At 41.2% G+C, this 25,571-nt stretch overlaps 1 long non-coding RNA gene across 1 annotated transcript in view; it reads left to right on the forward strand.

Moving 5' to 3' along the window:
• LOC118416441 overlaps positions 1-20,206 on the forward strand; it is a 79,066-nt gene extending 58,860 nt beyond the window's left edge. Inside the window, exon 10 of the long non-coding RNA XR_004831201.1 lies at positions 19,171-20,206. This is a non-coding gene — a long non-coding RNA (uncharacterized LOC118416441). The remainder of the gene's footprint in view (positions 1-19,170) is intronic.
• The last annotated feature ends 5,365 nt before the right edge of the window (positions 20,207-25,571 follow it).

Genomic DNA, 25,571 nt, shown 5'->3' on the forward strand with positions numbered 1-25,571 from the left:
CCGCACTCCAAATTGCCATTGGAGCGATGGAAATTAAATGCCTAATGAAGTGCCTAGAAAAATGCCAAGATCAAAATTGGATTGAGATTAATCTGATTTTCCAGTAGAACAGGTGTTGTTGTCTTTCCTTGTTGTCCACAAAATTGAATCAGGAAGCCCAGGACGAGCTGAATACCCCTTGATACATGTAACGTTACGTGCAAGAATTTGTTGTATGAAGTCTTGTACTGTGTTTCCTAAACTTCATCCACATTCCAATCATAATCTGGTGCTACAGTGTAGCAGTCACAAAGTTGCGGCATTGAATTAGCAGCTATGAAACTGTGACATTGATCCGTAACTTTTCCTTCCCTCGCTGATTGCTACTTTCCACCACACAATGAGCTGAATGCCCACAGCCATTTCCCTTCCAAAAATTGCTCATTTCATTGATTCCCTCTGCATGCTCAGAACGATAGTATACCTCTGATCACTCCTCTTATAGCTCTTCTGCTGCAATAAGGGAGGTAATGACCTTGGATGACCTTCCCCTGAAATCAAGGGCATGCAGATATGTGAGCATGAAGGTGGCTGAACTGCACAAACAACTTGAACATTGTGGCGTGTCAACCTCTGCGTATTGTCTGGAATATTTGTTGCTTTTGCATACTAAGGTGTTTTAACAATGCAGCGGCAAATGTTCTCTTTGTCCCGATAAAATATTACGCTTTTTTTCCCATTACCGACACCTTGCACGTGGTGCCCTTTGGGACACCGGATAAAGAAATGATGCAATCTATGGCTCTATAAATCCTATTAAATTTTCCATGAACATTTATAGATGTACCTGTGAAAACATTTGTTATGTGTTGAATTGTTGGGATTTGCATGACAAAGAACAAAATGGGTGAGTCAATGGGTGAGAGCATTGAGCAAATATTGCTTTTATTTATTACCACACAGTTGGTCTTAGTGTGATTGTGCAAAGTAAGTTTTCTACAAACATTTGCACACGAGCTCATAAAACCATACATTTTGTCTGGAATTACTATGATTTACATGTTACAAAGAATGCCAAAAAAGCACATCTGCTGGAGGTATCATAACAAAGTATTGCACTAATGCATTGCACTGTATATCTTGTAGTTGTGTGTAAACTAATAAGTTTTCTACAAACATTTACAGACATGACCGTAGAAACATATCTCTTCCCTTGAAGTACTGTGATTTATACATCAGAGACTGCAAAGATGTGGTTAAACTGATGTTGAACAATATGTGTGTTCTGTAGGGACTGGGAGGACACCTGTGTTCATTACGAGGTGTATGACACCTAATCCACCTTGCCGTCTGTAAGGCATGCCCACATGGAACCCAGCCCTAAGCAAAAGCTGTATAATTGGATTTTCTTATTAGACACACCTATATTTCTCTCCAACACCTGCATGAAGGCTGGTGGGTGTGAAAACTGGCAACGTGCCATCCCATAGATTACCCGAGCTGTACTCTTTACCTTGTTTCACAGGTTTGTACTGTAACTCATGCACAGCAGTGATCTCAACCGGGCTGTTTCCAGGACCCGTCCTTCTGTCCTGGTACAGAAATTTGCTTCTTGGGATCAAGGACGTTATATCAGATATAACGTCCTTGTTGGGATGGAGAATAATTTTATAACATAATGAAACTGTTGAAAATTTACTTTTATAACCTTAAAATGACATATTTCCTCCGGACTATTGACAATATTGGGCTCCCAAACAATGAGTGGGATGTAAAGAAATGTAATGCTGGTGACAAACCTGAATCTCAAACAGGTCTTTTACCATTAACCAGTTCTCCAAGCTGGTAAATGGAATAAATGCCATGAGAGGAGCAGGCAATAGGATTTCCATTTTCTTATAGTGTTTTCAAATTGATTTAAGAAAACATTCAGGTCATTTATTATGAGAACAGACTATTACTAAACTCTGTATGCTCAGGTTTTAATTTTCTGCAAAACATTTGCACACTATATCCATGACTGTAGTTCCCTACACCAACCAAAGTGACAACTGTAGGTATCATCTAGTCTATTTGGTTCACAGAGTTAACAACAAGGTGATAATCATAGCTAATGATCACCCACAGCCAGCAGATTATCACCCATAGTTTTTGTAAGTACCTAACAGTCGTAAACTGGGTAGTTTGTGGACCCCTGACAGTTTTATTGAGGTCTTGCACAAACAAGTTGACTTTGTCCCCTTCAGGGAATGTTTACTTTACCTGCTTCTGATTCCCACAGATTAAATGGATTGTCAGCAGTTCACTTCAGCACACATGTGCCTTCATGAATATTCCAGTGTAAAAAAGTAACAAAGTCAGATGTGTTTGCTGGTCTCTTTATACTTGATTGTGTTGCCCTCAGACATTAGCAATGTTTGCACTTTTCGATAAGTTAGAAACTTATACTACTGGAATTTAGTGGAAAGAAATCTTGATAGTTTGTAATATTAGTTAAAGCAGGAAACATGCTTTGGTACTTATGCTGTTACATGTATAATTCTGTCTGTCACTTAAACATTGTACTCCCATCAATATAAACCAAAGGAGGGTCCAGGGGTGGAGAAAAAGCAGCTAAGCCATCACTCAACAATAGGAAATAATGTTTGCTTTTTATAATAGAACATTAGAAACAACCGTATTCGACCCACTGGTGCTATGGCCAAGTCGGTAGAGTGTCCTGTACCCCCCTTTTACACCCTGGATTACTGGTGCATCACATCCCCCCTCTGCATGAATATCACTGACCGTATCCCAAGTTAATATATGTTTCCCCGTAGGATCTGTTATCTCTCCACTACCAGTCATACACCATATACCTTTGGGACTCGGCCAGGCCTCCACATAAAAATCAATAGAATAATTCCCGACCCACGACTCCTGTTACCTGACAATGTTGTTGCCCTCTAGTCAGCTTTACCTGGCTACAGACATATCCCAATTTTACCTGAAGTTGTCTTCTCTGTAATAACTTTGAGATAGAAAGCTTGATTGTGTGCCAAAAGACGGGAAATGAGATTTCCCTTTGGCTTCGTATTTTCACTTCTACTCGAAAGGTTCCCGGCGATATGGACCGTAAAATATTATGTAATCTGCATCAGACCTGAAGCAGTTGTTCCTGTGAAATCTATCTTGTCACAAAATCAATTATATTGATGTTTTTGAATCAATTTGCACAGCATTTCATCTTACTTGTATTGGACACTTCCAATTTGGTTTGTCCACCAGTGGTGAAGGTGTTGTAGAATTTATTTTTACACACCGAATAATTTTACGATGATTGCCAGTAATAAAAACCACCCACATCAATATCACACCATTTTTGTGCTTTTACCATGCTGTAGATTGCAGTAGAAATCATGTGATATGGTGCCTTAAATTTGTATACTTCATAGGAAATTCAACAGATGAGCACAGGCAAAGAACTCTTCTCAAGTATCATGGCCTCTCTTTTCCTGTATCCAATGAAATTCATCTAGATTTCATCACAGGCAGAAAACGGTGTTAACCGTGTTTCAATCTTTCATTTGCTCCACTGGGCAACCAGTTTCTCTCCTTGGCGATTTGGTAATACCTCTGTGGTATCAGTGATAAGGGAAGAATAGATAGGTCTACTTTGCAATGGAAATGTGGCATCTTCTTGTGTCTAACTGATGGACCAGGACTTTCCTACCCAGAAATCAATACCACGGCCAGCAATTGAGGAGAATCTAATTTTGTGTGCAATCAATTTACCATGAAATAACCTCCTTTTCTCTGCTCCTTATATGCCTGGTAATTAAATCAAGGTGATTGTGGCAACTTCTCACACCCCATCTCTTTAGAAGAGCGTCACCAGTAGCTTTACTGTCTTTGCTCTTTTCAGTCCAGTAAATTAAAAGGAGAGAGGTTTTCTCATTCTGATGGTCTTTGATGATTATGGGGAGGATGTTTTGAGGATGGCTATTGACATTCTGATAGAGTAAATCCCCCAGAATTAAGAACGGTGCGAGGTAGAGATAGCCCACAAAGATAGGCCTAGTTGTAAGTTGTGAGAATCGATATCTGTTGCTTGTAGCGCCGCATGTGTCGGTCAGCTGCGGATGTTACTCGGGATGTGAGTAGCATGTGGGAGTGACGTTTAACATTCCTCGATCAGCCAGGGTCAGGAGACCTACCAATGCCCTGTAGGTTGGTTTTTCCTCCTTGCCACCCCCCCTCTTCTCAACATGGGCGGCTTGTGTAGAGCGATGAGCAAACTCATCAACCGCCATGGAGAGAAATCGCACTGCTCAGGGAATGCCATTGATCGCTGACAATGTTGGATGAAAAATTCTGTGCCCAGACCCTGATGCCATCTGTCTAAACATCCATCAAAAACAGTATAAAATCAAGCCAAGAGGCTGTTTTGTTGGAACAATAAAGAAATGGAAGAAAAGAGCATTCTTTGCCCCTGGAGAGATGCGCTTTGTTCTTTTCTCCCTGCCCCGCTGGCAGAATGTCATTGATACGTACTCGGATGCCAATTGTTGTTCTCCATGCTCTGATGCAGCCAACACACAGCATCCCATGTTTGATGTGCATTGAATTTGAAAAGTAGGCCGCAAACCCCCCCCTTTCTGTGTGGGGGCGGAAGTGCTCCTTCCATCTGTTCCTCACTGCGGCCTCACACCTCACTCTGGGCCGGGCGCTGTTTGTTAGACAGGCTGCGCTGGGCATATTTGAGAAGAGGTGCAACACGGCAAGGGCAAACATATCTCCTCTCTGGGTAAATTTTAGATATTGCTTTAGGTATAATCAGCTGTGTGAGGGCTGCCCTGACACAGACCTGTAGGATTTGGGTCACGGCGAGAGGATCCCAACGTTTACTTTTCCGCCAAATCAAATGTCGAAACCGACATTTTTCTTGCGTTATTGATACGAGGTCGGCTGTCCCCTCCCCATATTTCAATGTGGGGCTGATTACATGTCCTGGGTACCCTTGTATCTTGGGTGGAAAGTCAGCCAATGTGACTGTGGCTTTTCCGCCTTTGCCTCCATCCATCATGTAAAGGTTGCCGTCAATTACAGTCTCGCCAGCCGCACACATCAAGCCCTCGTTGACAGCTACGGATGATTTATCGCTCCTCGCAGCAGTGCCTCTCTGTACTTTTGGCTCTTGCTGTGTCCCTCCTTTTGTTGTCGACTTGTACCGTAGAAATGTTAGCCAGTCGCAAAGGTTGCATTTTCTCGGGATTGTTCCCTTACTAGTATAGCAAACTACAGATGAATCTCAATGACTGCATACTAGTAGCTGTCCCAAACACAAGTGAAATAAGATGCAAGATGCACACATATTAAATTCCCATTACCTGGACTTGGAGGAGGAAAGATGACCCTCTTGCCATTGGTGCATGGTCTTATACTTAATCAGTCGTAACTTTACTTCCATTTATCCATTATCCTGCAGCATAAGATGTCATCCTTCTAGAGGTTTCCAGGAGGTCTAGACTTGCTAATCTTAGTGGGACATTTTCTGACTCCCTGTCAAGAGGGTGATGTATACTCTTTACAAAACAAACTTAATTCCCTCTTTACATCATGTATGCTGAACTCTTCACAATGGAGGCCAGACCAGCAGTTGGTTATCTCGTAAAACGTCATTTCTTTTTCAGGCCTCTTTTTTGCGCAGGCATGGGCATGAAATTTGCTTTCTTCAGGGCAATGGACGTCTCATTTATTGCATCTTCACTTTATTGGTTGGGCTGACATACAGCCAAGGCTGCCCAACTAGCCAGAGGCTTTAAGTTGTTTTGGCCAATGGCCAGCGCAAGGGCAAACTACGGGCTTATTATTCCAGTTCTGAACTGGTAGAGCTTTAAGGCAATTGGAGAACAGGCTCTGCTCTTAATCTTACCACCATGTATGTGTAAGATGTGATTTTCAACATTGGATAGAATTATAAAGGTGTGGCTCTGTACAGAGATGGGACAGCAAAGGGTGTGGCTGCAGCTCCTATCATCAGTTGCGTAGAAATCAGGGTCTATAACACATTCAGTTGGGCCGAGATTCAAACACCCATTGGGCATTGCTGACTCACATCACAGTTCATCTTGAGTGACTCATTTGCCATGTATTCTTTGTACATCACATAGATCATATAGATCAATATCATTGGAGGGACTTTCTCAAGAAGTTGTCTCAGCTGATCAGAAATGAGCCACTCTCACTCTTCAGAATGAACATTTAGAGAATGAACGAACAAAATAGATAAATCCTTATTGGTCCTGGCAAGATTCAGCTTCATTTTAATAAGATGGATGCTGAAACAGTTTTGCTGCTGAAGCAAGACTTCAGATAAAGAAGAGATTTATTCACTTAAAAAGCATTAGTTAAATTTATTCACTTCAAAAGCAAAAGTTAGAAACATGTGTCAGACACTGTTACTTTACCATCCAATTTACAGGTTTATCTTCTGTTGTTGTCATGACAAACAAGTTCTTAAATAAGTTTATTCACTGATTACTTACTAAACAGTAGCAGTTGGAAAGACAACTAGACAACTTACAGTGATTTTTTTCCCTTGAAGAATCACATTGAATATCACAAGCCGATGGAACATTCACAGACGATGCTCAAAAGTTTCCCCAGTCAAGTACAAGTGCCTGTTGTTGATGAAGGCTTACGAAAAATACAAATAGATGTGCCCCAGTTACACCCAGGCGATACCAGCCTTCTCAGCTCCTGCGTAATCCGGGCAAATGTCAGAACACAGCAGGATAAATGACACACCTTTATCCTGCTCAATGCAGGTGGACTCGCAACCCGGCATTAATCCCTCACTGTAACAAGAAATAAATACAGGGGTCTCTGGTGGGAGGATTTACCCTCCCCCTTCTGCCTATTCCTCATGATTAGAATGAAAATGTGACGTGTCATTACAGAAAGTTACTGCTGTTCAGTGTCGATAAGACGCAGGTAATAGAACTCCGCACTTGCACGGAGGGTATCATTTTCAATGGTTACCATTAGGAGCTTCCTGCATCAAAAGAAAGTAATTTGTTTTATTTTAGTGGCTTATCTTAACTCTCAAACATAATGTCACAGAACATGTTTGAGTCAGTAAATGATGCGCCCGTGTTCGTCTGTAGTTTCATGGTATGTTTTTCATTTGTTATCGCAGCAGTTATAATATGCCTCGAAATCCGGTGAAATATGCTTCACTTCCTTCTGGGAATGTTAGTGCATGTTTCTTTCTTTATAAGCTGATAGTTTGAATCATGAGAACTTGTTGGAAATTGCAAATTTAACTGAGTAAAAACGTTTGCCCTTTCAATTTCATATGTCCCTTATTGCCGCCATATTTCTTAGACATTTCTCTATCATCACTCCGAGCTGGTATTTCATCAAGCTCCTTAGAATCCCAGGTATCCTTCAACAGCTTTCCAAGTAAGAAGATCATTGGGCCTTTTTGTCTCATTTCTTTAAAATGCACTTTTATCTACTTTTTGGGGGGTTCGATAGTTGAAAATCCCTTCACCTTTTAGCTCCTTTTCTGGCAATCAAACGTTAACCACATTCAATATATCTCTGTCCCTGTACAGCTTTTTATCTGGAAAAAGTTCCTTTTATGTTCTATCAGCCTAATGAACTGCTAGAGCATGGTGGAACTGTAAGTCTGCAAATGGAAGTCAATTGTAAATGAAATCTTGATGATTCTTTGCTTGTTTTCCTTCCTTTCCCTTATTTCTTCTTTAAACTGTTGGTTAAACTTTGCCAATTCTAAGCCAGCAAGTTATTATCTTAATCACACAATGGTTTACATTTGGAGCTAACAGACTTTCGTTAAACCCTTGTGGGTTTCTATAGAAATGAAAAACATGGCAACTATCCATCAAGATTTAGGACTCTGAGTCCCAGAATCCTGATCTGTAACTGTGGCTGGCTGATAGAAGTCTTTGGTAGGTAACAAACGTCTACATCTCAGCCAAATGCAGCAAGTTCCAAAGAAGCTTGTAACGCTAGTTCACCTTTATCCGCGGGGTGACCTTTATCAGTTGTCTTTAAAAACAGAACATTTAGGAGTATTAAGTCTGCTGACAGTGGTTTCAAATTTGCAATATTTTCAAAATGTTCCGATTTGCAACCACCGTCTGTAGACTTCATATCCCTAAATATGCTTTTTTCTTACAAACAACGGATATAGGTCACCCTCGGATTAAGGTGAACCAGTGTTAAAGATAATTCTTGATAGCATGTTTTTTTAAGAAAATCTGTCTCAGCAGTAAACTTAGTTTTATATTGCCTTATTGGTAAGCAAAGCGCAAAGTGCTTAAAGTAGAAATTATTTCTTCCTCAATGTTGTTGTATCTTGCTGGAAAAATGTCTGCAAAATGGAATGTCTGTGAATAAAGACAACAGACTTTTATTGATATTTATTTTGCCTGAAAATTTCTGTGTTCGTTGCGCCATAACGTTATTGACACTTTCAACTGTATGTATTTCAGCATCCTTCATAGAATAAAAGGATAAAGTGGATACATTCTGATCATTCCAACCATTTGCCTCTATTCTCCTATCGTAATGCTTTGTTGCTCTCAGTCCATTTTTCAAAGCTATCGCTATTGAAACAGCAGGCCCTTCATTCTTATTCCGTGCTGGAAACCAAGTTAATCCATTTGTAAAGGAAAATTTATGACTATGAACAGTTCCAATCTTTTGTGTGTAAAGGCTTTCACTACCTTGTCATTCTGAATGCTCTTCATTGCTGCCCTGTCAGGTTTTGGGCAAAACTGAGAAAAGATTATATTTCAACATTATCGAAGCGACAGTTGCCTTTTTTACTTTTCATTTATTTCATGGTATCTGCAATGAATTCCAAATTTTGTGAACATCTGGACTCCAATGCAGCGTAATCTATTAATTTCTCCCGGAGGAAGAGGGGATTGTGGGAGTTCCATTATCAGCTTGTCTTGTGTCATTGTCCTGCTGGGAAGATGGATCGCTGGAGTAACAAACAACGGTCTGTGCACAGAGAAATGAAAGAGAACGGTTTCGCTGATCGCAAGAGGGAGGGAGAGAAGAAAAAGTTGCCCCCTTTACCCCTTTTGTCAGCCCCCCAAAAAATGGGTCAGATGAAGATTGAAATGAAACTAGATGGTGAAAGGAAAGGAATTGCAATGAAAATTGATTTTGTGGCATTTTTCAGTGGAGGATAAGGCTTGCCATGACGGGGCATTTCTCATTTGGTACGGGAAGTAATTTGCCATGCGGTACCATGTTTCTCACCTCAATTAGGTGGTCTGGGTAATGTAAAGAAATAGGCCACAATTTCCGTAAGTAAGTTCTCTTCCGATAATGTGGTGAAATTCCTAACCGCAAGGATTGATCTACAGGGAAGCTAAGGTGGCCCGCCGTTAGTTTTCCAGATTCTCCCGATACGTCTTCCCGCACGCGGCATGTTTCTTAGTCAACCTTCATTTGGGTGCTGTAGCTCTGAGTCAGAGTCCCAGCGGATCGCGTGGCCATTTTGCTTAGTTGTGAATTACGATCTCGCACTTTCACTGAGCTCCACTTTCCTATTGATTATCCCCCGCCAATTATACCGTGCACTAGAAGCCGGCTAAGTTTCGCCGGGCACCATTAGTACAATCAAGCCATTTTCCTCAATTCAACAAATTGGTCAGTTAGGGAATAGACCGGAAGAAATAAAGGTCTGATCGCATGCAGGGATTGTCTAATGCCAGGAGGTGGAAAATAACAGCAGAATTTAGGGATGTAATCGCCAGCCATCAAGTACCACCTGTTATTGGATTAATTATTTCAACCAATCGATGGCCTGGAAATTAATTATTCATGGCGCTAGTTAATTATGGCATCAGGTCGCAGTGGAGGCAGCTCTTGTTTCAGGTATACTTCCTGTGTAGCTATGTAAAATATAGGAGAGGCTTGGCTATGGTTTTTGGTTTAAAGAAATCATTAAAAAAACGTTTCTTATTGTTTAAGGACAGAATTTTGCCTTTATATCCCTACAACAGAGTGGATTCAGTTGCTTTATTGGAAAAATTATGTAGCTTTTTATTTCAGCAAGTTTTCCTAAAAAAAAAATGTTGTAACATTATACCTTATTAGTTCAGTTATTCAATTCCCTTGATGCCTTTATTTCAGTTGGCTCACTCACTAAGCTACAAAAAGGGGTGATTTTTGCTGCAGTTGTGCTCAAGTATGACATGTTTTAACTTTTAATGATTCAATTTCAAACTTTTGGCAAAAAGTTCTTCCTCTCCGACTTGTGAATCACTTTAACATAAAAGTTTGATAAGTTTTGAAAGTTCCTCTGGCTCTGACAGTCAAGAGGACCGGTAGATGACAAAAAGGCTACCTGTGACTATAATGGGAGCAAACTCATAGACGTTCATTTCTCCCTCCTGTAGATCTTCGTAAAACATCATCATCCCAAAACCAGCCGGCCATAGGATTTCTTTGGTCCACCTGCGATTGGCTCAAAGAGGTGACCAGCTGGCCATTGGCCTCATGTGGTGGCCAGTTAAAGTGACCCCAAAATGATGCGGGCATCCCGCTCCCATGCCTAATGACCCGGCATATGGGATTGTCAAAAAAAGAATGGTGTCACAGGTCTTTGGTGTTTGACGTGAATGGGTTCCTTCCATTCTTAGTACAACTTCTTGCCTGCATGCTCCATTGCCCCTGCCCTGGGGTGGCCTATTGCAAAAAAATGGTTTGCATGAAATTTTTACCGCACTCAATTAAGGAAACAATTTAGAAAAGATTCGATCCTGCATACATATGGTGTCATTTAATGCCTGGAGAAAAAAATTTGCACCGGAATGCATTTTAGATGGCTCTGCAAAAACTTTTTAAGTATTCGTAAGGAGCTGTGTGAAAACCAAGCAACTTTGGAACAGAGACAGATTATGAGAAACTTTGTGTACTGCCCACTCAATTAAGGAAACAATTTAGAAAAGATTCGATCCGGCATACATATGGTGTCATTTAATGCCTGGAGAAAAAAAATTGCACTGGAATGCATTTTAGATGGCTTTGCAGAAACTTTGTAAGTATCAGTAAAGAGCAACGGGTGGAATCAAGCAACTTTGGAACGGAGACAGATTATGAGAAACTTTGTGTACTGCCCACTCATAACTTTTGCGCTATCATTCATGTGGCAGCCAAAATGATCTAATTAAACCCAATGGTGTGAAACAATTAGCCCAGACCAAAGATAATTGGTCGCTAAAGGAAGTCTCTACTTAGATGGATGTCACTTCCTATACACCTGACTGCCCCCCACCTGCACAATTGAGAACATTCCTCACAAAGCCAGCCCCCTTGCCGCACTGTCCAATTACTTCTCATACACGCGCACATTAGATGTAATATTGTCCATCAATTTATGGCCTATGGAACATCAATTCCAATGTTCTGGTGGGCTTAATTTACCAAATCACCTTGGATGCCGTGAGGTCGCGGACACGGCTCATAGTTTACATACATGCATGTTGTATACTATGAATATTAGAGGAGGAGTCAACAGTGTGGATCTGATAGGGTTGTTGGTGGGTAGTGTCAAGTGCGGTATTAGATTGAGTAATTTTCTTCTTTAAATCTTCAATACAATTTTGCATTCTCTTCAATATTTATTCAGTTATTCATTCATTCATCCTTTATTCCCTCACTTACTCATTGAACTCATTTTTACAATCACTTACTAGATAACCAACCAACCAATCAGTAGGCAAGCCTGCCACTCAGTCCATCAACCATCTTAATCCATTGGCACTGCTGAGCTGAGTGACCTTGGAAAAAGTTGGATCTAGAAGTTGTAGGGAGAACAATAGGTTTGTAGTAGGATTCCATTATCTCTGTGTGGTTCATCATCCTTCTGAAGGAGGACCATAAAGACTATTGTCTTCTAATGCTCTTCAATGTCCTGGGGTGTCCTAGCTATTCTCTAACAAATTCATATAGCAGAGGTTGTTGGGGAAATTGTGACCTTTTTTGCCATGTTTTTCGTCCAGAATACGGATTAAAAAAAAACATTGCATTTGACAAGAATTTCACAATTTCCCCCACCAAACCCTACTCGGACTTGGAGAGTAGTTCTAGCCTGAGTGTCATCCCTATGGTGATACACTGTTGGTGAGAGGAGCGTATGGCTAGCAAGGGTAGGGTTGTCCAGGAGAATTCTCGAAGTTGTAAGTATATCACCACTTTTCGTTCGATCATGATTTTATGAGTTTTATTTTACTTCATTTCATAAATATCTTGAACTTCAGCAAATAGCAGTCAAGGGACAGTGGCAGTAACGTTAGCAATGCAGATTATCATATCAGTTACTTGATTACCTCTATTGATATTCTGGAAAGGAACCCACCTGTGTATTGTGTGATCATGTAACTTTATGGTCGCTGCATTGTCTTTCAGTTAGACATAAGTTTTGCAGTTTCTATTTGGTGTGGCATTATTCAAGTACAATTTAGCATTTCTAAAATCGTGTTTGTTTGGACTCATGATATTAGCTGACATTCACCTGTTTTGTCCAAAAATCTTCCTGCAAACCTTACCAGAGGTGTTTATCTGTTCTTTAGGTATTGACTTTTTCAACATTTTACCTTCTAAGCCTTCTTACAGTAATCCATTTAAGCCGATTGAGGTCGTGAAGACTGTTCTGTGTGCACTGGTCAGTCCAATAATCTTTCCTGAGCTGAAGGAATGAGGAAAAACATTGCTTATCATTCCAGATACAACAACCCGGAAAATTAGATTCCGTGACCTACTGGCCTTTGACCTGGGCAGGTGAAATTGATGAGTTTGGGTTAATGTAGGAAGGTGAGCTGTGATTGCGTAGTTGAAGGATCAGTAAACATGTGGACCTACGGAAAAGACTTAAAAGTTTGAATATGAGAAGGTGTGATCTCAATTAAGGTTGACCACAATGTACAGTAGTGCCATAAAAGTCAAGGTCACTGACCGCAACTTTTACCACCAATCTGGCTCCAAAAGGGCTGTTCCATTCTCAGATAGGGGTAGTCAGGATAACGAAATTTCAATTTCGAAGAGAAGGGTATCATTATATTTTGGTAATTTGAAATGGAGAGGGCATATAGGATTTGAAAATGTTTGCAACCACCCCTTACATTGTTAGATAGAACAGCCCTCATAAGGTATTCAAGAAATAAGACCATGATGATGAACTGATAGAATATGGCCACTTTTAAGGAATTACAGTTTTTAAAGATGTTGTATATTTGTGGACAATGTCTATGAATCTTGATTTTTTTCATAAAACCAATACAAATACTCAAGAAGAGAGTTTTCTTCTATGTATTAAATGGCCCCTTGTTCTGCAAATTGAAGGAGGATTCACATGCAGTAATATGGATCCATCATTTTACTCAAAAAGGTATGATATTCAAAATGACCGTGAATTCACATGAGAACAGCAACCGATAAAAAGTGGCTGGGGTGTTCAGTAAGTACTTACCGAGCACTCCTGACCACCTGCGCTTACAAACCTGTGGAATAAAGCTGATTTCTCCCCACCTTTTAAGCGACACTCCTCTTTATGTCTGCTGCATATAAACACATAAAATACAGATGTATTACCACAGAGAGCCTGCTCCTTTGACCCTCATTACATTGAAGTGCTCTTAGCTGTCTTTAGTTCTGTGGAAGTTTACATTGTGAGTCGGTTTATTGGTTTATGGACAAAATAGGTTTGCATGTCATAGAGGATAATGGGCAAGGAATCGTGGGCTGATGGCTTCTATATGGGATACTCGATACAAATGGACAATTCGTGCAAGAACTGAATGGCTTAGCGTGAGTTCATTTTCCCACTGAAATGCACCTATAGAAAAACTATAAATGACTACAAATGGAGGGTAGAGGTGCTATGATGGCATTCTATATGAAGTTCAATTAAAGTCACTGAAGAAGAAAAAAACTTTATTAAATCCAGCATAGTAATCTTCACTGGGGTGAACTTTATGCTGGGTCCTGTGCGTGGTGCAAAGGACTATAATAATTTACTTTTTTATCAACCTTGTGAACAATTCAGTCAAGCTAGACTGATTTCTCAGAGAGATCAATGCAATACTAGGACTACTGAGTACAAATGATCTTGACATTGTAGGATTGGGTCAGACATGTTGGTAATATTCTACAAACTTGGTAAGATGTAATTTTGTGTGATAGGTAATTTAATGAATGTCTACCTACTAAAATTCATTCTATCATAGATTCTGGCCATGCTTCTTGTGTATTCTGTGTGCAAAATCCAGGATACAATTTTAATGTAACAGCTTATAATTAAAGATATTTCAATAAAAAAACTAAATACATAAGAACTGTCTTCTGTGACTAGTTTCATCAGGTAGGTGAATGATTGGATAGTAAGATTTTTTATTCATGGCCACATGTTTTTAAAGAGCCAACATTTCAATGTCCACCTGTCATCTTCTTAAAAAGAAGTAAAAATGACTGGTTCAAAAATGACTGGGTCTCTTTGCACAATGCAGTCCCTAGCTTCAGTGCAAAGTAAGCCAGGCATTCTTGCCCTGAAGAAAATGACAGGTGGTCATAAAAAATTGGCTCTTGTGAAACATGTGGTTGTGAAAAAAATAACTTTATTATCCAGAAGGTCTTTCGTCAAGTGTTGATTTTAACATATGAGCAGTTTGTGATTGATATGTGCCCAGAAAAGTACGAATGCTAGTTCACCTTTATCCGCAGGGTAACCTTTATCCGTTGTATATAAAATCGCAGTATTTAAGCATATCAAGTCAACAGACGACTGTTTCAGACTGGAATGCTGTGAAAGTATTGCAATTTGAAACCTACAGCCGTTGACTAGATATCCATAATACCTCGTTTTTGAAAACAACGGATATAGGTTACCATGCGAATAAAGGTTACATGGGACCACTTTTGCAATCAGAACAAAATGAAGTAATGGAATCCCAGAATCAAGAAACTGAATTAGTGTGGCCTGATGTGCACATGTATCAGCAAGCTTGCTACCTGTTATGCCCTTGATGATGTACATGAACATGCTGCCATATTTGCCCATAACGACCTAACTAGTTGTCCCAGCTGCCACATGGAACATTTGATGGTTACAATGTCACACAATACAGGTGTTCAAGCCTGACCTACCCTCTACAGGTGTATCCACCTATAGGTACACCTGTGTTTACCACTTGTACAGGGCAGCATTTTTCACCTTCTTACCAATGTCTCAAGATATGCTAATTGTAGACAATAAGGGAGACCCTGAGAAATGAATTTCTTAATGTATGATTCTGTTGGTATTCATGGTGGTGAAACATGTTTACCCCTTCAGTACAAGAAAAACAAACTCATGATAAATGACCACTTAGGGATAGAAAATAAGTGCTTATTGATGCAAACCTAGATTGATGATCGGACTAAACTAAATCAAATATTTAAGGTGTCTCATCAACTATGTCAAGAAAAATCATTCAAAGCTTGGGTCATCGCTCTCCTTAGAATGTTCCGGTGTTAGGGAATATTGTTTAATTTTCACAAAGGCATTTTTGCTCTGAAAACATATCCTTGTACAAATGTACTTCTGAAGGCATTTTCTCCTCGTTTTGTTTTTCAAGGTGTACCATAATAATAATTTTCAAAGTCTACTTCCAGTTAAGTTCATAATGTCAAGTCTTTGCAAACATCGTGGCCTGGGTCAGACTCTAAGGTTAATCAATTTAAAGTTTCGACAAACAAAATTCCAACTGACTTTGACAACCGAGCTATGTGAGGACACATCTGTGGTCATAATTCAAAAGTTATACAAAATATTGACTTAATACGCTCAGTCAGCTGTTCACTGATAAGGGATTTTTGTTGGAGCACCCTTTTGACCAGCAGAACCGGCGCTTGCTCGAGCACATCGCTTGATGGCTAAAGCTGTACATCTCGGCATGCCCTCACGGTCTTCATGACGAAATTTCCGTTCCGAGGCGTAAGTCTATTAGAACACCTGGTGGGTGTTAATTATTGAAGTCAGCCCTACAGAGCGAACTGTTTGCCCTCAGCAAATATATTTTGTCACCCTTTCTTTGATGCCCTGCCTGTTTACTGACACATAACTTCATTTACTGGTGACAAAGTCACGAACATTTACAGCCCCGTAAAGATGCGGGGGATAAAACAAATTCTGCTACACAGAAAACAAGTAAAACATTCGTGTCACAGTGTTTTGCCCTGGGTGAAAGTTCCAACCCATCTTTTTAAATGTACATTATTATACTGCCACTAATTTCTGATTTACCCAAAACCTGACTGACATGACATCTGCAACAACTCTATCATAATCTTATTTCAAATACATGTGATTGGTGTAATAAATGTCTGTTTATTTTGTTTTGCTTCTTTTTTGTTTTTGGTCTTATCTATATCTGATTGCTTGTTTATGGAGTGTATAAAAGGATAAGGAAGAAAAGTATATGAGTGGGTCAATTGTTCTTGGTTTATTGATTAAGATTATCAAAGAGGAACCCAGTCATTTAATAAATCATCTAATACATACATGTGCAAGGTTTTCCACTGTTCATATATTGCTTACCATATATATATATAAGATAATTAGAAATAATAGAACAATACATGCATCGTAGTAAAACAATTGGTTTTCCTATAGCCTCAAAATGGGTCCCTGTGACTGTCCATGGATGAAATGGAATCAGCTTTTGTTATAACGTTCCAATTTACAACATCTGTTCAAGTAGTTCGATTTGTCAGGTTATTTGGGAACACATGCATGTCCATGAGCAAGTGTTGGGTAAATGTTTTGAAAAACTCTGCCAATAAAAGTTGCCTGCACCTGGGCAAGTCTTTTGTTTTCTCCTGTTATGTCAAGTCACTCCCTTTTTTCTAAGGTAAATCTTAGGGGGCAAGAGGGTGGTTATGGTCAATGAAATTCATTGTCTTTTGACTGAGTCACTGTCACATTTGATCATGCTTGTCTATCAAACTAATTCCAACCCTTGTATTCCCCTTTGCCATCCTCTTACACTCAGCTGTTAGATCCAGTTGTCTGGTTTTCCTGGCTATCTTATAACTATTTTGTGATGCTAACAGAAGGACAAAAATTTTGGTATTTAGCTTCACCTTTTGGTGACACGACATACCTTCCTTTCATGAAGCATTGTTCTGCGGCATTTTTATCTATTACAACAGCAGGTAAGGCACACTGTAGTTGATGTAATACAGTACCTGCATAACCAAAACTTCACATTTCCAACTTTGTAACCTTTTGTTACATGGTACTGACAGTTTGAGATTTCCAACGAAGGGCATTTAATAATTTGTTTCAGTGTTAACAAAAGTTTTGCATGAAATGATTTTTTTGGTCTAAGTGACCGTTCCTGTTATTGGAAGTGCACACTGACTTTTGTCACACTGATTTCTTGGCTTTATTGTTAAGCTGGCATCACAAGGGAGAAGGAAATAGCAGCGGACATGCATGTTCACCTTGCAGTCACACAGCATACTTCACTGTCCGTTCCCTTTTGTACACTTTCGGCTTGAACCACGTCCAAAAGCATGGAGAAGGCATCAAGTGGGTCACAGCTGCCCTTTCCCAAGCCTTCCTCCACTTTTGTTTACTCTGATGAGGTTTTGCTTATTTATTCTTACAGCATTTCACACGTGTTTGTGCCCACCCCGCCCACTCGGGTTACCTGGGCACATTGTTACCTATGTTTGTGGAAAGGGAAGCCGTCTTCCCATGTGTAACAGCATGCCATGTGGAATATTGTGTGTCACATTGTCTTGTACCAAAGTCTTTGTCTCGTGGCCTTTGAGCGAATTCTTTTCTTGTAGTTTTCTCTATTTACCCATTCAACTGGTGCTTGAACATTGCTGTGGTGGCATTTTGATTTCGCTGCATCTTGCGTGGCAGGCCGCGGCGTCGCCTGACCGTATTTGCCGTTTGGAGGTCCCAAACGCAGCGTATCGCGTGTAGTGAACGGGTCCCCCAGGGTCACGGTCATGTGTACCGCTCAGACCCACACCAACCAAAATCACATCTGTTAAGGGTCCCCACTGGTTAGCCAACAAATCTCTTTTTGATGAAGCTGCGGGTAAACAAGCGAATTTTGTCTGGCCCACCATCGGAAACTAGCTGCTGTTTGTCGTAGGTTTTATGTGGGATCTAGTTTTCAGGCCTCATCGATTCAGATGTCAGGATTAGTAATCCTCAACTTCCCAAATCCAGTGTAGACATACAGGGGAAACCTTACCCTGGCTGAGAACTTACCCTTTGAACTAATTACATGCCATATACTAAAGTGTGTCTGCTACATTTATGGCTTATTTTGCTTAATAATCACCTTTAGCCCAAAACAGGCAAATAAAAATTACTTTCTTAAGTCATAGCTTGTTCAAAACACAGGTGTATAAGCTTCTTACTGCAATTCCTGCAAATGCTCCGACCTTTATCAATATCTCAGACTTTTCATCAAATAGCTGAAGATCAAAACAGTTAAACAGCGTCAAGACAAATATTGGCAGGTCTGTTGCGGAGGACGTGTTCCATATGTCGGAGCATTCACATGCCTTTCAGTCCTACCAGTAGCGTTTGTAACCACAGGTGTTGGCGGTGATTGTTTAGGACAGGTGCACTCAAGCACCTTGTCAGGGGAAGAATACCTGTTGTATCCAACACTACACTGCCCGTCAATGAACCAACCTGCTTTTTGTTCTCCAACACAAGTGGGCTTCGTTTCAATAACACACGGTCAGGAGGCATAAAGTTTTGAAGTATGGCATCCAATTGACGGGCATATTTTTGCATCTGTGCACATTGTCACCTAGGTTTCGGACTTGAAAGGAATACCTCTGTCAATATTTTGCCAAGCCTTTGAGCACAGTAGGTGCGAAATACTGGGTTGGGTGGAGCAGGATCACACAAACGTAGGTATACGTTACCAGAAGGTAAATATGACAGCGTTTGGTGTTACCAGATACAAGCTGTGATACAAGGTGAGTCAATACGACACCCTGTATCGGGGGTACGGGGATTAAAGCCGACCTGCCCCACTTGTCTGCAGGATGTTTTGTTCAATTTGCACCTGTGCTGGGATAATATGTTGTGTACACATCACTCCACTTTGTTTATCTCATATGGTCATCTATTTCTCCCTCCAGGTGGACCCTGTGATTCCAGTCGAGTGGAGAGGGGGTGGATTTGTGGACGGTGACCAAGCGAGGGTCAAGTACACAGCTGGCACGCACCGGAGCACGCTAACGAACTTCTTGACCCCCTTTTGCGCGCTGCCGCTTCCCATGTCACCGGGTATTCAAATTCCTGAACACCTGTGCTGGCATGCTATTGTGGCAGCAGAAGAAAGGCGAGCACAAATTATGTGGGAGAAACAAGGGATGCAGAAATTTGTTTGTTGTCGTAACACTCCAACACCTGTCTTTACCATCGCCTTTTCTTCACCGCCAGAGAAAAAAGTTTTGTGTTCAAAGTCGGGGAGATGAAAAAGGCGGGCCCTGTGTCTCCCTGCCCTTTAGCACAGAAGCCCTGGTAACAGAATCTGTTTTTGTATGACTACTGATTAGCAGGCAGAACTGTGCTACTGTTTTACACTCTCCATGTTATTAGGTCTGACCTGGGCGGCAGCCACACTTCTGTTTGGGGGATGCAAATGTAATTACACAAACCTTGTCAACAGTGACTGAAGGCCAGGTGCCCCTGCTCCCAGTGTCGGATTCAAACCCCCAACCCCTAGACAGACTTCACAACACATGATTGATGGTTAAGTGTACAGAGCAGCTCTGATTGCTCCCACTGTTTCCCCCTGAAGTGAAACCATACAGGAGATCGGAACTGTGAACTCCTGAACCCCAAAGGTCTCTCTCAAGCTCCTGCTTTGACTGCTCTATTTCCCATGTTGAATTTCACACGGACTGTGAAGGATGTGAAGACAAAAACATGCAGATGATTTCTGTGGGAAACAGGTCTGGTGTAGCTGCATGAGCAGTGATGCTAGCCCTGCCCAAGAATCCTAGACATGCACCATAAACCCATCATCTGTAACCAATACCTATGGATTGGATTAGCTTCTGTGACCTGAAATAGGCCGTAGTTGTTGAACAGTGAGTAGGGTGACATAAATGTGTGCCTGAAGAGGGTAAATGTCTACCCATCATTAAAATTTGTGACTGTAAATTTTTATCCAGTTCTCTTGTCTATTAAGTTGTTATGTCTATATATCTATGTATGTGTATGTTTATTTATGCATGTATGTGTGTGTGTGTGTGTGTGTGTGTGTAGTACACACACACGATCTAACATTGAATGACATATTTTGGAAATCAAGACTGCAGTAATTAAACTTTATGACAGATCTGGATCCAAATCCAGGAACTTTTGCAAGGATTCTGAACTCTCTCAGGAGATTCCTTTATTTGCCAAGGGAAGTCTGATAGTCTAGAGTGGAGCTCACTTCCTGTATGAGACATGTGAGTCCGACAGTGACATGGCAGGTCGGGCTGTAGCAGGCCATTCCAAGGAAAGTACTTGGTTCTCAGACAAATAGAAACCTAAAGTGAAATGTCAGAGTCAAAAGAGAAAATTGCTCTGCCTTGATTTCTTCAAGGCAGTTTTTGCAAAAGATATCTTTTTGCAGAATTCTCCTAACATTCATTTGACAACTAAAGCGTTTTGAAGAAAAAAATGGCTGAATGATATGGTAATAAGTTAAATGCGACAACTGTACTTTGTTGTCTCAAATAAGAGACAATGCAATATTACATAGGTGTGCTACTTTTGTGTGCTCCTACTACCTCAGTAGCAACAGTCATTTACAGCAAGCTAACTAAATCGCTTCCTTGAGTTATTGAGAGTATTCACGACCAAGGTTCCCAGAGTGAGAAAAAACATCTCCAGAGGGGCAAAGTCATCAGGAGAGAGCAGCAGACTTCCTTGTACCACAATCTTCCTACTTCAGCCAACATGTGGGCACAGCTGGAATGACATTTAAGTGCAGGGGATGCAACAGGGACTGCTGTTCTCATGATGAGACCTTCCATCATGCAGAGAGGAGTAACAAGGACAGAACCCTCTGAGACTCAGGTATACGCCTTGATGGGAATTGATTCGCTTCCACTTTTCTGGAAACTAGGCTACCATCCCCTAATGCAGTAGTACTCTCATGGAAAAGTGGGCCACTCTTTTCTAAGTGTGTGCCTAAACTTAGATGGTTTTGAAGATAACTGTAAAGTAGTAACTTAAGTTGGAAGGAGATTTATTGATTAATGGCTTTGGGTGTATGTGAATAAATGGCACTAAACACCAGTAGATCACTTCTTGAAAGTCTTCTTCCAATGGCTACCTTTGACTTAAAAGAATTACATTGGCATTTCAATCTTTCATGTACTTAAAGTTTGTGGTGTTCACAGGTAGGCTATACTGTCTAGACAAGAACATCTTCAAAGCACTGAAGAGATAAAAGAAATATATTGAGCTTGGCTGGCAAAGAACTTTCTGGACTGTGCAGATTGAAATCAGCTTTGAAGTAGCTTTCCCCAGTTGTGTAATGCTTCAACCTGTCTGTCTGAATCTATGAATCGTTTGGTTTATGTTACCAGTATGATAACAATATGATGTAACGAACGCAATGTTCTTCCATAGCTATAAAGGGAAACTGGAAAGATTATTTATAAATAGCCTGATTAAATCTCGCTTATAGCAGCCCGCCAAAGGTCCCCTAGAGGGAGGGGGCAGTTACAGCCCTGGACAGCCAGAGTTTGTGTTACACAGACTAATCTATAAATACATTAATACTTTTATTGTATCATTGATTGTTTATCGTACAATCTAGATACCTTTCTCTTCTCATAACCCATAATATTTAACACAGTACTGCATTTTCAATCAGTGTTGGTATTTTCATAACAAATATTTGAACCATACCAAATTTTGAACCCCAAGATTCCACATACCCCATACCCGAACTAAGCCCCACCTCTAATCAATTTATCTGTGATATTGATACGTCTTTCAACACCATATGAAAGGTGCCTTTGGCATGTTACATATCTCACAAATCTGCCATCATCGTTTTAGGGGCTATGGTGAAAGCCTGCCAAGTTTGTTTTGGCTCTCTACAATTTCAGCTGACACCATACATGCTATCATGTCATAGCGATTGGGCTATGTGGAAACTAGGACCTGTTTTATTCCATGAAAGAACATTTATCTGTGTGAACTCTTGGTGGCCCTTCGTGGCTCCTGAGACAGCTGTTTATTGAGAAAGGAGAGGTAGCAATGATAGATCGCTGCAGACATGACCACAAACTGTAAAACACGTCGCGGTTCTGTATTTGCACCCCTGCAGCGCGCAGGTACCATTTTTATCCCCGGTATGGGGGGCGGGGTGCCGTTTTTAGGCACAGTGCTGGTATCCAAGCCCTGGTGGCCGGGTTAGGGAGGAAAGATGCCTGTATACATAGAACCATCATGAGAAGAATGTTTGAAAGTCCAATATTTGTTCTGGACATGTGTGACCCCTGGCGCACGGGCGGACCTGGGGGCAGGGGTGAGGGATAAAAGCTCCACCAGATGCGGACGAGTACTGACATCCGCCCCCTCCCTGGGGTGGCTCGATCCCTCCTCGTCCCTTCAACTCTAGTTAGCTCTCCCCAAGCATGAAGTTACGACAAGTGTCCTCTTCCTCCACGCAGGAGGAGGCAGATTCCCACAGAGGCTGTGATTTCTCCATCCCCCTCTTTGTTTGTACATCTCTTGTCTATACCGCGGATGTTTTCCAAATAAAATATTTGGTTAAGCAGCATTGGCAAAGGGCGGTCAGAAGTTAGCGTGTTTTCCAGATTAGAGTAACGTAAAATACAGGCGAAAGGGCACTGAGGGTCTCGTTTAGCCAAAATTTGTTAGATCAATATTTCCCACAAAGATATCCCTCTTAGCTTTACCCATATGGCGAATGCGTTGTTCGGTCCAAAAGTCAACAGATGAAAAGGAAAATATTTCAGCTGATTTTAGGGGACCTCTTTATTTGGAGTATTTGATCTCCTTGCTCTGTTTGAAGAAGAGATGGACTTACCAGGCTGAACCGTTGCCCCGGAGTGAAATCAAAGCCTCTTACAGAGAGGGAAAACAGAAAACAAGACTCGGTCAGAATTGGATCAAAGTAACGAGTGGGCATGATCTATACGCTGGTAACATTCCTCTTTTTTTTGTGGATCCACAAGTAATCCACAATGATCGCTAAATAAGGTGATTGTTGGCATCAGCGAAAGTAGGAAAAGTGGTTGGGCACGTATCTTGTCCCACACACAAACTTCAACCCTACAGCCTCTTACAGTGAATTTGATTTACATTAGCTCTCTTCAGGAGGAAGGGTAAGTAACCTCCTGCTAGAGCGGCTAAGCCCTCGCCAATGTTTCTACAATAACAATCAGCAAACCATGTCATGTTTGTAGTGAAAGTTAATTAGGACAAATCAATACCAGCTAGACGTGCGCTGTGTGATTACTGGGGGTGTGCGGCGGAGTGGGGTTTCAGAATCCTCCAGCGGTTAGGGATATTGTATAGCCTTGTATTACCGTGGATTTCTAAATAAAAATATAGTGAATCGTCAATGCAATGAACATAACGGTATCATTGACACTCTAGCCAATGAGGGTTGTACGGCAAAGTTTCAATATGACTCGGGTAGGGAGTCTGGGGAATTTGTCGTTTCAGGCCAATGATACGTTTTAAAGTTGGCACCTATATTCTCATATTTCGTATTGCATGTGTTCGGTCCAAAGCAATCTGACAGACCTCAACTGACTGTTTTAGTGCTGGCATCAAGGCATTGCGCTATTCTCGGACACCGTAAGTCGGTCAGTCGGCGGGCGCTGGAGCCCAGAACGTGCCGGGTCTGGTATGTCCCAATAAACGTAACTGATACGTTGTAATCTGGGAGTTAAACTTTCGATCCGTTTACATCTTGACCCTCCGAAAGTTTGTTGCTTGCTGTCATTACCGCCAAATCCCGCCCCCTTGGGGGGACTTCAAGTGAAGAAATCCCATTCCCCGGAAATCTTGGCCGTGTTCCAAGAGTAACGGCTTCCCAGTGGGCAGGGATGTGGAAAAAGAGGGAAGCACAGTTTGGGAGTCAATAAAACGCTACCACTTGCCGCACTTATGGGCGGTGGCCCATTATAGTAATTGGCCATAATCTTTTACTGTGTTAACTTTCACCGAGGCGTGAAGGATCCTCGGTAGGACAAGCTCTTGTGGTTGTGCGCCTTTCTTGAAGGTTAAACCAAGGATCTCCGAGCTTTACGTGTCTAACATCTTTGAGACAGCTAGCCTGGATTCTATCGCAACTGTGTCATTAACGTTAGAAACAGTTGAAGAGAGACTGATTCTAGTTCCAATAAAAAGAGACGAGTGGCATTTCAGACAATAGCCTAGCATCGACGAGCTCGATGGTGAAGTCGATACAGTCAGAGTGAATATAGTTTTTCTGTCATTATTTCCGTAACCTAACATTGGCCTTATCGTACAGGGAGAAGCGGCGGCGTCGCCTGTCAGGTAATTAGTTGGATGATGGTGACAGTTCGCTGAAAGGAACCAAGAAAAGTCAATACAGTTTCACATCTGTTGATCGTAGAGATATGTAGTGTGTATTGAAGAGGTTTATATCATTCCCGCGCGGAAACTAAAGAATCGAGAAAATGTCCTGAAAGTTCTGACAAGAACTCTGGTTTCCAAGTCAATTTCGTCTGAAAACGATTTTCGGGAAGGCATTTAACTTTCGTCTTGTTCGGAACAGTAGCTTGATCGCTACTGTGCGGCCATGGTTGACTTCCAGATAATCCGGAACATTATGCCAGTTAGTGATGCTTTCTGTTACCCTTAACCACATTCCATGTGATGGAGTGTTTGCCGGCGTTTTTAGACCTTGTAAAGATGTTAGTATGTTCATGAGTTCAAGTTGTTGACTGAGATTTGCGAACATTTCTTTGTTTAAGCCGTCGGACATCATAGTTCTCATAGTTCTTGTTTTTGCTAAGACACCATCTGCTTTAGAAGACTTGACAGCATTACAAACATTACTTTCTAAAAGACAGACAAAATACAGGTTTTATCATCTGTATCAACAGTGAGCTGTCCTTGACTGTTGAAAGTGATGGTAGCGATATCAGTGCTTCAGTCATCCGTCCCCGATTCCCAACAGAGCTTCCCGTGGGGAAGTTCCGCTGTTGCCGCTTTTAGCCGCAAGATTGTAATACCAGAAGTTTCTCTCCTCGCGCGGGGTAGTCTCTACCAGACTGCGGCTTGGCAGAAAGAGGACTATGGTCAAGTTTGGAATAAAAAGTCTAGTAATATGAACTGACCAGCCGGCGGATAGCTGGATAGACTGCAAAAGACTGACTGAGATCTCATGGCAACTCATTTGGCCGAATTCCTCTCTTTTGTCATGACACGTCTGCTTGGAGACTAACGCGGGGAGTGGGGGGCTTGCAACTACTAGTATCTCGTAAATTTCCCAATAACATCAGATCCAGGGAAGTCGGACGGGGAT

Source organism: Branchiostoma floridae, chromosome 5, assembly GCF_000003815.2.
Source record: "Branchiostoma floridae strain S238N-H82 chromosome 5, Bfl_VNyyK, whole genome shotgun sequence".
NCBI lineage: Eukaryota > Metazoa > Chordata > Leptocardii > Amphioxiformes > Branchiostomatidae > Branchiostoma > Branchiostoma floridae.